Source organism: Anser anser (assembly GCF_964211835.1).
Source record: "Anser anser genome assembly, chromosome: 12".
Taxonomy (NCBI): domain Eukaryota; kingdom Metazoa; phylum Chordata; class Aves; order Anseriformes; family Anatidae; genus Anser; species Anser anser.
The window spans coordinates 8,193,030-8,205,741 of NC_139733.1; the positions used below are offsets into that span (position 1 = coordinate 8,193,030).

A 12,712-nucleotide genomic window follows, 5' to 3' on the forward strand; every position below is an offset into this window, starting at 1 on the left:
CCCAAAGGAGAGGCTTTTCCCTGGGAGGACAGGTCAAGCCCCGAAGCAGGGGCCCAGGGACTGGCAAATCGTTGGCTTTGGGGGGTTTCCGACGTGAATGAACAAAGTCCCGCTCTGAACTTGGTGCCGACACGGCTTTGAGCAACAGGCTGGACTGGACATCTCCTGAGGCAGTTCCCAACCTGAATTATTCCATGGCACCAATGTTGATTGCAGAGAACACTATAACGACCTGTTACAGTTTTTTATGTCAGACTACACCTTTCAAATCTTCACTAAAATGCATCCACTATCGAGACGAGGCAGAAAATGTTGTTTGGTTCTCCTGAGAAGAACACGTGATGTGCAGAACACAGAGTAGTGCTCAGGATCTGAAAAACTCTCCAGTACCAAAATGGGAATTTCAAAGTGTCAAGAGATTTTAGGGATGCAGAAGCTACCAGTAACCCAAGTATAGTACAAGGGGAACACGGTGGCTAAAGAGTCAACCTTTTTCAGGGGAAAAAAGGTGGTATACAGTCCGAGGCAGCGTTAGCCTAGAAAAGATCACACGCTGCATCCACGACAGCTCTCCCTTAAAACAGCAACTGCATTTTTCTTGGAAGTTTCACATTCAGCACGTACCATTACTGAACAACCCCTACACTCTGATGCTGTTAAGATCACAGGATAAAAGGCTGCGTTGTTCGCTCTGCATGTTCCAGAGGTATAGCTTCACACCTGGGAAAAGAAGCCTCGCTTACAAACCAAGGCCACGTTAGAGCTTACATCAGGAGCACCAGCAGTGGTCTAAGCGGGCTGTTTTGTTTTCGTCCCTCTGCTGGATACTACTGCCCCTGGAGCAGAAGTACCAAAACAAAGGCTGTTTATTCCGAACTAATTGATTTCGCATCGAAGCGGACAGAGCGCTCATAAGGTCCATCACTCTAAGCCGGGGAGGGGACGGGAATTACAACTTTTGACCAGGCAGCAGAAACACCTTGAACCAAAGCAGAAGCTTCTGCAGGGATTGCTTATGGGCTAAGGGACTGTTCACTACGCACAATGCTTGGGTAACTCTACAAAAAAACATCCGACGTTGACGAAGTTTAAAAACACAATCAAATGTGATCATTACCATCTCATTCGCATAAAAAAGAGGGAAAAGAGCTATGATCTTTTAGGTTTTTGTTTTTTGTTTTTTTTTTTAGCAATACAGACTCCACACCTGCATATATACTAACGTGACGTGCTGACAACTTTTTACAGCCCCAATTTTGGGCAAATCGACGAAGGAGCAGGAGGGGAAACACGTGTCACAGACGCGAGCCCCCGAACACCCTGCCACCAAGGCAACCACCAGCAAAAGCAACCCCAAAGCGGCTCGAGGGAGGGGAGCGAGTTCAGCAGCGCCGAGCCCGGACCGAGCGAGGCAGCGAGGGCTCAGCACACCGAGGCTCCAAGCATCGCCCAGGCCACTCTCTGCGGCTGCTCCCCGCTCCTCCGGCCCGCTGCTCTCCCCTGGGCACGACCAGCGCCGCCCCAGGCCCCCCTCGGCCCGGCCGGGGCCGCCCCCCGGTGCCCCCCTCGGATCCCAGCCCCCGGCTTAGGCCGTGCACCGCCGACCAGCGGCGGCGGGACGCCGAGGGCGGCCGAGCCGTGCCGCCGTCCCCCGCGCAACCCGGCCTCGGCGGCCTCCGGCCCCGCTCCCCCGGCGGGAGGCGGCGGCCCGGGGCCCGGCGGCCGCGCCCCCCTCTCCCCCCGCAGCCCGGGGCCCGCTCCCCGGAGCCCCCCCGGAGGGGCGGGGCGGGGCCGCGGCCTCCGCCGGTTCCCCCCCTCCCTCACCACGCAGCCTCCGGCCGCCCTTCCCGGCCCGCTCCCCGTTGCGGCGGCTCCTCTCACCTCGGCGGGGGGGGGGGCGGGCCGGGGGATGGGAGGCTGCGGGCCCCGGCAGCTGGCGGCCGCCCCGCCCGGCCGCCCGCCCGCCTCCGTGCCGGCCTCGGCGCTCAGCCGCCGCTCGGGGGCCGCATCACCCAGCGTCCGGCCCCGCACCCCCGCCGGAGCAGCCGCCCGATCCCCCGGGCAGCAACAGGCGCCTCCGCCTCAAAGGTTCCGCAGGGCGGAGAAAGGTTCCCCCCGCCCGCCTCTCCGGCCCTGAGGGAGCTCGGCCCCCCTCCCCGCGGGGCGCTGCTAATTAGCCGCGGCGCCCCGCGGTAATTAAGGCGGGGGGACCTAGGGGGGGCTCTAGTCCGGCCTCCCCCTCGCGGCAGGGTCAGCGCTGAGCCCCGGCCTCGCCCGGCCAGGCGTTAAAACCCTCTGCCCGCAGAGCGACACCGCTGCCCGGGCCCCTGCTCCAGCACCGGGTTGAAAGGGACCCTAAAGATACCTGAATCCAGCCCCCTGCCACAGGCAGGGACACCGCCCGCTAGGTCAGGTTGGCCAAGGCCCCATCCAGCCTGGCCTTGAACACCCCCGAGCCCCTCTCCAGCTCCTTCTCATCTCCTCAGCCTTGCACACCGTATGCCCTGGCCCTTTCGCAGCCTCCGCAGGACTTGCTTCAGTTTGCCTCTTCCCCACGTTGTCCTGCATCCCTAGCGGGAGGCACTGCTGGCTGCCCCAAGAGCCCTCTGCACAGCAGCAGGAGCCCGGCATTTTCTTTTGTTAAAAGGAAGAACAAGACAAGCAGAGAAACTGCCTATCTGGCTCCCCAGGCTGGTACTCAATAAATAGCCAGAATATTAAAAAAGTGACTGGTACCTCAGTTTGGGTATGTAGTGGCAGCCCGGGTACAATCCATGTAACTCAGCCTCTTAGCAGGTCTTCCATATTTCAGGAAAGGCGTAGCTGATCCAGAATAAAAGGACTAACACCACTGACCAGAAGGCTCAGAAAGATCTCACAAACAGCACGTCCCTGGGGACCCTTCAGAGGCGTGAGATACCAGATCCTTCACCCTCCTCCCTGCCTAGACACCCAGTCCTCCATAGGACTTTCTTGTGTTGAACCTGACATGAAGACTACAGAATTTTTCACTGCTCCAACCCATCATATAGAGACTTCCAGAGAGGGATGAAGGCAGAGGCCTCAGAGAGGCAGAGAAGTACAAGCTAAAGCAAGCACAGAACCCCCCAACAGAACTGTGAGGAGTTCCTGTTGGATTTCATTCTGCACTGCAACATAACAACTACTGAGGATAAGGAAAAGGATGAGGTTCTTAGTGACTTTGCATCTGTCTTTACAACCCAGACCACTTATTCTTGGGGTACTCAGCCTCCCAACCTGGAAGTCTGAGACAAGGAGCAGAAAAAACCTTGGAACAGGCAAGGTTTCTGACCAACCTCATCTCCTTCTACAACTGGATGACCCGCCTGGGGGATGAGGGAAAGGCTGTTGATGTACTCTACCTAGACTTCAGCAAGGCCTTTGACACGGTCTCCCACAGCATTCTCCTGGAGAAGCTGGCAGCCCGTGGCTTGGACAGGTACGCTCTTTGCTGGGTTAAAAACTGGCTGCATGGCTGGGCCCAGAGAGTGGTGGTGAACAGAGTGAAATCCTGCTGGCGACCGGTCACCAGTGGTGTTCCCCAGGGGTCGGTGTTGGGGTCCATCTTCTTTAATATCTTTATTGATGACTTGGATGAGGGAATCGAGTGCACTCTCAGTAAGTTTGCAGATGACACCAGGTTGGGGGGAAGCGCTGATCTGCCAGAGGGTGGGAAGGCCCCGCAGAGGGACCTGGACAGGATGGGTCGATGGGCAGAGGGCAATGGGATGAGGTTCAACACAGCTGAGTGCTGGGTCCTGCACTTTGGCCACAACAACCCCATGCAATGCTATAGCTTGGGGCAGAGTGGCTCAAAAGCTGTGCAGAGGAAAAGGATCTGGGGGTGCTGACTGATGCTCACCTGAACACAAGCCAGCAGTGTGCCCAGGTGGCCAAGAAAGCCAATGGCATCCTGATTTGTGTCAGGAATAGTGCAGCCAGCACACCAGGGAGGTGATCATCTCCCTGTGCTCTGCTCTGATGAGGCCACACCTCGAGTGCTGTGTTCAGCTTTGGGCCCCTCACTACAAGGACATCGAGGCCCTGGAGCGTGTCCAGAGAAGGGCTACGAAGCTGGTGAAGGGCCTGGGACACAAGTCCTATGGGGAGCGGCTGAGGGCACTGGGGGTGTTTAGTCTGGAGAAGAGGAGGCTCAGGGGAGACCTCATTGCTCTCTGCAGCTACCTGAAAGGAAGGTGTGGGGAAGCTGGGGGTCAGCCTCTTCTCACAGGTAACTAGTGATAGGACTAGAGGGAATGGCCTCAAGTTGTGCCAGGGGAGGTTCAGGTTGGAAATGAGGAGACATTTCTTCTCAGAAAGAGTAGTCAGGGTTTGGAAGAGTTTGCCCAGGGAAGCGGAGTCACCGTCCCTCTGGGTGTTCAAGGAAAGGTTGGACATGGTGCTTAGGGACATGACTTAGGGGGTGACATTGGTAGTAGGGGGATGGTTGGACCAGTTATCTTGGAGGGCTTTTCCAACTTTAATGACTCTATGAGAAAAAAAAAAATCATGCTTCAGCTACGTGCTGCTCTACAGCAGCACTGACAAGCACAATCCAGCAAAGGCCACTTCTGTAGTCACTGCAGTAGCCAGTCTTCTGGGTGGGCTCAGTGGTTCCCACCCAACTGGAGCAGAGCAGCCATCCATGCAACCCTTCAAATCCCTTCACAGCCTTTCACACATATATCAACCATCACCAGAAGTGCCATACAAAAAAGTTGATGTTGTTCCCTGGGCCAGTGACTGTTCACCACAGCCAAAGTCCTGGTAGGTACAGGACAGCAGCATGCCCCCTCTCCGAGAGCTGATTAATAACCCACAACTTACACCGGGGCCAAGAAGAACAAGGCAGCAGCTACCTTAATACAGGAAAAGCCATCAGATTTGGAAGCAGCAGCTTTCACCTCTATCTCTTTAAGTGTTCATGTCACTTACAGTCTGAACGGGGTTCCTAGGCAGTATCGGTTACATGGATTAGGAGCTGTAGAGGACATTAGAACAATTTCTCTTTCTGAGGTTTTTACAGCTTAATGGACAGGAAGTGTTTCTGGTGACCATCCAGCTTCTGATGCTCCAACCAGAGTCTCCCCCAAAACTCCTCATCTTCCCTTTGTGCTTTTTTGTCCTAGAATCACTCTCAATTAACAGTACAAAAATAAAACAGATGTCATCCATCCCTCCTAAGCTGCACATACATTATTCATCAACATGCCCTAATTGATTCTCTCATAACCATGAGCACTTCTGCACTTGGCTATGTCATTCTTGTCCAACAGAGCACAATTTACGAAGCTTCAAGCTACTTGGAAAAGGCACTTTCAAAGCCCTACCTTTCACAGCTTTTCTGATGAAAGCTGTGATCTCAAAGTTAGATCTCAATACACAGAGCTGTCAGGCCTTGGTTTGGTATCCAGATGAAAGCGTCCATCGAGTAACTCTGCTGCACTGATGCTCAGTGCCATGAAAAGGAGACCAGTACTGCTGTAGTTACCCTGTGTCCCCTTCCCACCCCAGGGTCTTTTAAAGAGGTGCAAAGCACAATTTGGGAAACACCTCCAAATAAGTGCTCTGAAATCTGTAACCTGCAAAATGCATAGGGAAAATCCTTGCAAAAATCTTTCCTTGAAAGTTATGGAAAGATCTCCTAAGCCTAACCACAGTCACAGGTGAGAGCACTGAAGGCTGTCTCAGGAGAAATACATACCCCATCAACAGGGTAACAAAGCTGTCCTTTCAGTGCCCTGTCATGCATTGCAAGACGTTCTGGATTCTTCCATCCTAAACTATGCCCAAAAGTTCAGGAAACTGGAAGCGTGTGATGAGATACTTGGAAACAAAGTGAACACCATCAACCTGCAGTCCATGGACACAAAGTTGCAGCTCCGAGTTTCATTCTACAACTCAGCTGGGAGTCCTCATATGACAACGCAATTAATAAATCACCAACCTCATCATTGGCACAAGTGTGTTAGCTTTGATGGGACAATAAATCTCAGCAAGTATTTCTCAGATACTCTAGTGGCAGCATTACAACTGCTGCGGCATAACTCCTGCCACTGGTAAGCATGCCCTTGCTTTGACACGTCTTTTCCAATTGCTAGGTCTGACCTGTGTTGTTTTACCCAACGTGGAGGAGGCAGAGCCACCAGTGTGCCATGTTGTCACCACTCCTGCTTGCTGCAGACCTTCTACAGCCAATAGTGCTCCACGCCACGCCACCGTCCTCCTGCTTAGCAGAACCTGCATTGCCTCAGTTACACTACCTGCACAAAGGCCTCCTTTTCCAGGTGCCTTTACTTGTCTCTGAGTTTCCCATTTCTTTATTTGGGGCTCACTCTGGATGATGACATTCAGAGTTTCCTTTGCCTGCTGCTACATCCCCCCCCTGCCAGCACTCCAGCTGTTCCCTCACTCACGGCAAGCACATCCAGACTACGGGAAGGGAAACCCACAGGTGCTGCTAAGCCGTTCCCTTCCTGGGAAAAGGGCTCAAACAGCTACGCAGAGGGAAGCAAGTGAAAGATCACCACACTGGCAACATCACACTTAAAGTTACATGAAGCTTTGTGCTCAAGGACCTGGTCAAGAAGTTACAAGGGAGCCTCCCCTCACAGAGAAGTCAGTTGAAGTTGTGGTAGTTCAGCTCAAGGACATTTAGCAAGCATCGTAACATTCAGCTTGGATTTCCCTTGCACCTCAATGGTTAGTCTGCAGCCTTCTCCTTTCCCCACTAGAAGGAGCTAAGAACACTGGAGAACAGAAGCCAGGGAGTTTTGTTACGGACAAGTTAAACATAACCCTCATCACCTGAAACAACTTAAACTCCACATATGAGGCACTGAACTAGACCAGTCCAGGAAAGATTCAGTATCATTTCCAAGCAAGATCTCTTTGCCTGGAAAGACAGCATTTTTCTTAACCTATGCTGAGCTGCTTTGGGAAGGATTGCAGTGTCAAAGCATTGTGACATACCTCAGCACAGCACTGCTTACTTGAAACACTCTTCATCCTTCAACATCCTGTTTTCAAACAGGGCAAGACAGAACTGGGTGCAGGCACTTGGAGAAGGCAATAGGAAGGTAAAGCAAAGCACCACCTCTCCCAGAGAGAAGTAGAAGCTTACAGCTTCAGGTCAGGAAAAGCAATAACAAGGCTACAACAGTACACAGGGTAATAACAGGAGGGTGTGAGAGCAGGAGAGAGTGCTTTGCCTACAAGAAGGAAAGCAGTATATTTAAAGAAACAGAAGCAGTGAATTAAAGAACTAATGGAAGGCAACGCTCTATTAGGAAAGGTCACACAGCTACTCCTGGCAGTCCTTGCAGCAGGGTGCCTAGCTAAATCAGGGCTCGTGCTGCTTAGCCACCCACTACAAGGGCTATGAGATCATCAGTAAACATGCCTACAGAGCACACGAAGGACAGTCATCCCGTAGACACAGGCAAAGCTAACCCTTCGGTTCCAGCACAGGTAGCTACATCACTGAATTACCTGCAAAAAGCATTAGCAAATTCCCAGCTAGTCCTACAGAAACCTGAAAGGTACATAGCTTTCTTCTTTCACTGCTTTACTAGTATGATACATACACAGTACAGAAATTGAGTATTAAGCAAACAAAATACAGGCTAATAAGATGGCATTACCATATTCTTGCTTGCATACTTCCAAGCCCAGTCTGAGAAACTAAACCCCTCCATATTCCCAGCTCTCTTCTTTCGAGCCCTCCTTCCCAGCCAGCTGGTTGCAACAGGTGCAACAAGGTGAGCCAAATGATGTCCACCTCCACCACAGCCCCAAAATGCACTGACCCTTTCATTAGCTGTGGGGCAGAGAAAATGACATGATCCACGACCAGGATGAATGGGTTTCCACCACCACTCTTCTGCCAAAACCTCTTTTCCATTGCTCCAGAGAGCTTTCTCCTGGGGAATTAATTCTGACAGTGCTCCATACCAGGGATCTTCCTGCCTGTGATAACCCTGTCCTTGCACTGGGCTGTGAATGTCAGGGCCCTAATGAGCCTCAGTGGCCCTGATGAGCCTCACGTGGGGCCTCCACTCAAGTTTGGTTCTCCTGCTTGGGACACTGCCCTGTCCAGGGTTTGTTCCTCCCCCTGGGGCTGAGGTTGTTGGCCACTACCCTCAGTTTGTCCATGTTTTGCCCATGGTTTTCAATGGGACATGTGTGCAGGACAGCTACAGGCCAGCCAGGACCAATGAACCCTGTCTGAGCTCAGTGAACCCTTTCTGTTTCGCTTGCTTCACAACTTGATCAATTTGTTGTCGCAGATGGGGATGGCAAAAGGTGTTTTGGAGGGGGAGGAAGGATATGTGCCATTGAATGGCTAGTAATAAATGATTTCTCTATTTTGTGTGGTGATGAAGCAGGCAGAAGAACTATTGGCAGGTTATCAAGGCTTGGATAGACAGATTAGTTCATTGGTCACATTACTGCTGATAAGACACTTGCTTCTTCATCCTGTAGACTCAGTTAGGGTTTACTTATTAATCTGCAGCCATAAAATAAGATGGCCAACTTTTTTCTTTGTTTTTAGTATGTTCTCCACTCTCTTCTTTTTTTTCTTCGTGTGGGAGAAATTTTATTCATTAACGCACCTGCAACCACTGCAGATCCTTTGATTTAAACAGCCCACGTGTAAGGACTAGTGTTAATTTCACCCTTTATTAGCACATGGTATATCCTTTTTAGGTTCATAATCCTGGGACAATCAATGAACCCTATGAGACTTGCTGTGGTTGTACACATGACTGCTTGCTCAGGCAATGAGTTTTAATGCAACCAAGAGCTGTTCCTTTCCAGATTCCCTGCTGGCATCCAGCCACATCCCATCTGGAGCCCTGCAGCCATTGCACACCAGTCACCATGCAGAGCCCGCTGGGCTGGAGGGGTTTCCCTAAGCCCTGTACACGCTGCATTTGGAGCCCCTTACAACTAAGTGCAAGCCATAACATCTGATTTGCACATACACTTTGCTGCAGCTCTTGTGTTCTTCCCTGTTTCATTACCAGCAGATGCTAGTCATATTTCTTGTGATGCCAAAACTTCTTTCTAAAACACTGGTAGAGTCAAAGATGAAAGTAATCATATTAAGGGCGGAGATTGTGCTTAAAAATTACGATTCATTATGCTCTACCATCCCTGCATGCCCTGTCTTTGGGAAGGGATCTTCACAACACAGTTATTCCTGCTTTCTCACTCAGTGTTTAAGTAGGAAAATTATGGAATTGTACGTATGAAGAAGATAATCTCAAGGCTGCCTGTGTGCATAACTGCCCTGATGCATAAAACAGGATGCAATATTAATATGTTATTCTTTCCTCTGCATGGCTGGAGCCCAAGCAGGTGAAAGACCTTCCATGCTGGAATGCAACACAGCCTGCACACATAAGCCATGGGCAGGACGAAGGGAAGGACAATGAATTCAATAAAATGGGCAATCAACTAGGAAAGCTGCTGCTTACAGATCAGAAAAGCAGCTGAGGTGACAATATACATCTTAGAAGATGCCTGGGAACCGTACAGCGTTCCCTTTCAGATACTACCAAAGGATTATGAAACAGCAGATGGTTGTTTTGTATTTAATAGTCCAGGGACTGGGACATGTGTAGCAGGTGGGAGAGCAGGACTCGGATCCTTCCTATTCCCTGTGTTCTGGTCGAAGAAGTAGCCCCTGAGATTTCCCCTCCTTCACCCTGTGCAGTGACACAGTACCCACATTTAAGGTGCTCAAATAAACCCTCTCTGACTTGGGCTTGGTCTCCTGAGCCACTTCCTTGGTTCTCTCTGCCCACCTTCCTCCTCTACGTGACACTGGTGAGAACAAAAGCGTGGAGTAAACTGAGCTCCACGCTTCAATACAGCTTAAGTTGCTGTCTGCACCCAGGCCTAGACCATGCAAAGGATGATTTTGCAAAAGATGACTGAAGTTAAATGGCATGAGGAGGGGGGAAGGTATTAGTAAAATTTTTATTTCAGTTATTTCCAAGCATCCAAAATGACTGTGAAAAATAAATAAATAAATAAAAGGCAAATTAATCAGCAAAGCACCTGTGCTGCAGCCAAACTGCATACAGCCATGGTGGAGGATTGTTACAGATGGCTGAGCCTGGAAACACTGTGTAGCAACAAGAATTATGTAAAGCATTAGGAGAAAACTGAAGAAGAACCACAAAAAAGACAGAAGAAGCCAGTGTATGACTGGAACTGGAGCCACAGAGGTTTAGAAATCGTCAGCCAAATAATGGGAGAGGTTTACCTGGACAAGCTTGCAGGAACCTGCCAAGGCTTCCACGGACACAGCAAACCCAGTGTGGAGTCAGCCCCAGCCATGGAGTCATAAATGGACAGGATGCGGGGCTGAGGGCTGCAGCAGGAGGTGACAGCCCAGGTGACTCCATTGTACAGCTGCTTCTTCCACGGGGTTAAAAAGCAGCAGGTGGGGAAGGTTTTCCCATTTATATGACTCCTGGAAGACCACAGGACCAAGGAGGTATTTCCAAATGCAGGTGCCCTGCTCTCAGCTCTGCTGTGAGGTGAGCTAGAGGCAGGGACTCTGCCTGGCTCTTTTCCAGGATGCCCCAGTGCTATCAAGAGATCTGCGTACCTCTCAGGGCTTTGCAGGAGAATTGCAAAGCCCTTCAGCTGTTTCAGGCTGGACATGTATTCTACAGCTTGCATAAACTTGCCTTACTCAGTCATCTTTCATTTTCTTAGTTGTATGTAACTCGTCCTCTAACTAGAAACCTGACCCAGCCTGGCTGCCTTTCCGTGGGCTGATGAGCAGCTCCTCCTGCCCTGCTTTGAGGTCAAAACCTTTGTTTTTGAGGACACCAACTCTTTTCAATCTCCAATTCATATTCTGCAGACCCGAAGCCTCCTTCTTAGTGCCTCTTTGATGCCCTCTCCTTTGGATCCAAAGCCGTTTTTGGTGTTCAAAGAATCATTCTCAGAGTCTAAGGCCCCATTTGAGAGTCTAGAACCTCATTTTGAGAAATTCTCTTTAAAAACTCCATAGGATTTTTTTTTTCAGCTGTAGAGCATACTAATAGAGCCCAAAGGCTCATTTTTTATAGACAAAAGACTAACTATAGGAAAAGAGGCAGAAGAAATCAAGAGTCATTATTCTTCCTCCAAGAAAAACACTGGCTGTTCCTGGAGAGAGGAAAACCTCCTTTTAGGGATCTGAGAGGAGTGCTGAGATGCCAGGCTGGGAACTGCCGTCCCCTCCTTTCACTGCTCCTCCAGGAGATGCTCTGCTGGGCCTGCCCCGCCGCAGGGCCCTGGGCACACTGCCCTGTTTCTGCTCTGGTGTGTCCCCTTCCTGGCAGCGATACCTCTGTCCGAGCCTCCAGCTGCACCAGGGCTCAGCAGGAGGGAGTCTGGACGTGTACCACGGCTCGGTGCAGGGCATGGGGACGTGCACCATGACTCGGTGCAGGGCTCAGGGCCATGTCTCCCAGCCCCACCGAGGCAGCCCTGGGGCACGGCAGCGACCGGCTACTGCCCAGCCCTATCCAGGCCTGTGGGGCTCTGACCTTGGCTGGCTGCTGGGTGCCCACCCACACGCTCCCTCGCTGCCCTCCTCAGCAGGACCGGGGCAGAAAATATGGTGAAACGCTCGTGGCTGAGAGAAGGCCGGGCAGATGGCGAGCTGCTTCCTGCCACGGGCAAAAGAGACTCGGCTCGGTGAAGAGCGATGGAATTTGTGGCCACGTGAGAACGGCACAGTCAGAACTACAAGCACAAACTGCAAGCACCTTGCCGCGTAAGCACACACCAGGGGCTTTTTTAGGGCCCAAAGCATTCTTTTTAGGCCTCAGCGTCACATATTAGGGCAGAAAGCCTCTTCCTTGGGCTCGAAAGCCTTGTTTGAAAGGATAAACCCTCCTTTTTACTGGCTTTTTCTTGCTTACAGCCACCCTCTTACAGTCCAGGCTGCCATTTTTAGGGCACAATGCCCTAGTTTTAGGGTCCACACTTTCATTGGAAGGTGCAAAGCGGCCTTCTCAGACGGTGAGGCCCTATTAGAGGGGAACACCCCTGCTTTCAAATTCCCAAATCCTCATGCTAGGAGACGAGGCCTGAATTTTAGGGTCCAAAGCCTTCTTTTTCGAGTCCAAACACCCATCTGGAAGGAATAAAACATCACTTCAGGATCCAGACCCTGAGCTGCAGAGTCCAAAGGCCCAGGTTTCAGCTCCAAAGCCTGACTTGGAGGTACAAGCTCCCCTTCACAGCCCTCACTCTTTACCCCCGACCACCCTCGGGTCTTTCACTGGTACAAGCGTCATTATTAGGACCCACTGTGTTCTTCTTAGGCTCCAATCCCCTATTTTCAGGCTCCAGAACCTCCACTTGGGATCCAAACCCTTCTTCTGATTGCCTAAATCCTCGGTTTTCAGGACCAGGGTGCTTCTTTTAAGTCACCAAGTGCTTTTGGTCAGGGCCCTCACACCCGCTTCTGGATCCAAAGCTAGCTTTTTCTTGCTTACAGCCACACTCATGTGGACCAGGCTGCCATTTTTAGGGCACAATGCCCTAGTTTTAGGGTCCACACTTTCATTGGAAGGTGCAAAGCGGCCTTTTAGATGGTGAGGCCTTATCTGAGAGGAACAGCCCTTGTTTTCAAATTCCCAAATCCTCATGTTAGGAGCCGAGGCCTGAATTTTCG

At 51.3% G+C, this 12,712-nt stretch overlaps 1 protein-coding gene across 2 annotated transcripts in view; it reads right to left on the minus strand.

Moving 5' to 3' along the window:
* The window catches only part of RAD54L2 (RAD54 like 2), a 62,151-nt gene extending 59,646 nt beyond the window's left edge, over nt 1-2,505 (minus strand). Inside the window, exon 1 of one of the 2 annotated variants that reach the window (XM_083795068.1) lies at nt 1,882-2,505. The gene's annotated coding sequence lies outside the window, so the exon portion shown is untranslated. The remainder of the gene's footprint in view (nt 1-1,881) is intronic. The other variant, XM_083795071.1, reaches the window with a different exon arrangement.
* Nucleotides 2,506-12,712: the final 10,207 nt, after the last annotated feature.